We start from the raw sequence: 3292 nt of genomic DNA, 5'->3' as shown, positions 1-3292 counted from the left end.
TCATTTTTGAGTATGAGTTATTTTGAGTGGAAAATTAACTCCAGATGTCACAAAACAGAAAACTTAAAAATGTAACAACAAAGGCAATGATAAAACAGTGTAAATACAGCTGGAAAACAGTGAAAAATGCAACCTTATTAAGTATTCATGCCCAAGTGCATGATGGGAACACCAGTATCAGAAAGTTGAGTAGGTTTTACTTAATTTTATAATGTTGATATGAACACTTTAATTTCTACAAGCTTAAATTCAGTTGTCCAAAACAATAGTGGGGATTATCTATGGCACTCGTTCAATCCCATAATGCATAGCAATAATGAGTGTACAACCCATGCACTCAATAGGTCTCATTCATGAAACATTCGTAAAAATATAATATTAAATATGTGAGTGATTTGCGCGTAAAGAGACATTCCCGAAAATTCTTCTCCTGCTTCACAAATACTTCGTAAACGTCAGATTTGATAGTGAAATGTGTGTGTGTGTTAATGAATTCCAATCAGTCGTAAATGGGACGCGCGTGCACGCTCATTCTCTCAATTACCATAAATCCCGCCCATTAAAACCGACTGACAACTATATAAGGGCATCATATTATGACACGAAACGGATTTCAACATGTCTTCTCAAAAGCGAATGAAGAAGAGAAATTTCTCAGATGCAGAAATTGAAGTTTTATTATCAGAAGTTCATTCAAAACGCCACATTTTATTTTCAAGCGTACATAGTGGCGTATCAGGTCCTAAAAAAAAAGGATTTTTAGGTAATACTTTAGGTAAAAATGCTTGGCAGCATATTACAGATGCAGTTAATGGAGTTTTATCTGTTAATCGAACAGTCCCAGAAGTGAAAAGAAAATGGTTCAACATGAAGCTTGTAAAAATAAAATAAAATAAAAATTTAAATTAATAAACAGCTTGAATATAAAAAAATTAAATTAAAATAAAAGACTTGTGGACTTGTGTTCCATTTGCAGATGCTATTACTGGCTCTCGTAATAAAAGTAAAAAGAAAATTACTATATATAATATTTTTTCAAAATGCTGTGTAAATATGTACCCGATTAAGGTGAATTAAAACGCAGCCTTATTAATGAGCAAAACCTTCGGATGTTAAACGCACTATTTACGCGTGGATGGAAGCAGGTGTAGGTTTCTTTCGTACCAACTAACATTTGGAAAATACGAACATTTTAATGAATCCGAAAATTTACGCCAGAACCACTTTACACACGATATACACAAAAATTCGTTCTGCTCGTGATTCATGAATGAGACCCAATGAGCGTATTAATCCCCGCCCACTTTTTCAGCGCGTTGATTCCAGAAGTGTTTTTTCCACTAATTTCTCCCATAGAGATTTTAAATATTCTTTGTTAAAGCGTTATAAGCCATGAACCAACCAGCTAAGAAGTGAATCATAATATTGCAAAAACTTTGATTTGAAGCGAAAAAGTATTTGAAAATCTGATAAAAAATACTACAAGACTGTGAACTTAATGGCTTTAGTGAGGGAAAGAACTACAATACCATGAAGCATATATATATATATATATATATATATATATATATATATATATATATATATATATATATATATAGCCTACACACCTGTATGTATGTATTAAGTATATAAGTATCTAGAGAGTGTAAGGAGATTGACTTGATTGTGTAATTCGCAGTGCTTCATGGGAGTGGGCGGAGCTAAAGAGCTCTTTTGGTGCGTTTTGCCTCTCTGATTGGTGGAATTTTTTCACTGCATCGTGGGTAATGTAGCTTTTCATAACGAATCCCGCTGTTAAACATGATTATTTTAAAACTAAGTTGAAATAATGCAGGCTGACGGCTTCAACAGAAGCAAATAATACGATTGATTAACAACCTCACAACTCACAACAGGGCTGTCTTTAAAAGTGTATTATTTACTGCGAGTTACTGTAAAAAAAAAAAAAAGATTTCTCTATGGAGAAAAATGAATGCTGTTTTCACTTCCGGAACCAGACTGTTGCATCCTGTGCACTGTAAGTCTTTTGTCGACAAAAATAGTTTTTGCGACAGCTCAAATTTGTGCATTTGCTCACACTTTCTCTTGTTGTGAACTAAAAATAAAGGATAGTGAATTAGGGCATATGACACTAGTTCTGCAGAAATTCACACTTCACCTTAAGTAACTTTTATATAACTTTTATATAAAGTTATATAACAACAACATCATACAGTCATAATCAAATGGTCAGATATTTTTATCCAAAACCAAGGCCATTATGGTCATCATGACTCATGGTTTGCTTCTTGTGGTGGTAAAACCATGCAACCCATCCATTTAAAGTCCTGAGCTTCAGCCACAAGCTTTTCTCGACACAAACCGAACTACATACATTTCATAACATATTTCTGCTCATGCAAAACTGTATTCACACTAGTCAGAAAAGCCTATGAGATACCTTTCTTTCCCACATTTTTATTACTGTTCCCTCTCACTGCATTTTTTCCTTGGGGTTTTGACTTGTTAAATGACTAATGCGAAACCAAGGAGTGTTGTTTATGAAATAAAAAACATGCTATAATCTTGAATTTTAAACATAATGTAATTATTCTTCCATAAAACTGACTGGGTCTTGTCAGTGAAACAAATATAGTATCTGTTCTTGACCTTTTTGCATGTGAGTTATACATCCCCGGCTGATGACTCAAAGACAGCCAACAGATCTTATTTTAGTTTTAAAATTTTTTGTTCTTCCTGTTGTCTCAAACTACTCACCAATCTTGAAATAAAAGAACAGACCAATTTCAACATTTAAACCTTTGTTATCTAATATGTGGTCGCTTTACAATATGCAATTCATTTAAGAGGGCAGTGCAAAATCATAAAAAATATTAATTTCGGTTTGAGAGAAATTAATGTGTAACCTCATGTGACGCAGACTCAGACTGATTAGGGACTGTTCGTTTTTTATTTAAGGGGCCACCGGAGGAGTTTTGAGATCTGTTGTCAAAAAAGACATGACCCTCCCTTCGCCAGCAATACATTTTTCTATGACCCTCCAAAATGATTGTGAAAAAAGGCATGACCCTCCCCGATAATTTATTGATTAGCCTACTTCTGTACTGCGCTTGGCAAAGATGTTCAGATAGCCATTGTTTGTTTGTTTTTTAAAACCATAAACTCTTTGCTTTCTCATCTTACTATGGCTGTAACGATAGACCAAACCTACGATTCGGTTCGTATCACGATTTTAGATTTTAGATTTGAAAAAAATCATGTTTTTGGTGCTGATGCGGTGTGACTCGTT

Source organism: Leuciscus leuciscus (genome assembly GCF_965113295.1).
Source record: "Leuciscus leuciscus genome assembly, chromosome: 2".
Taxonomy (NCBI): domain Eukaryota; kingdom Metazoa; phylum Chordata; class Actinopteri; order Cypriniformes; family Leuciscidae; genus Leuciscus; species Leuciscus leuciscus.
This window is presented reverse-complemented; position numbering follows the sequence as displayed.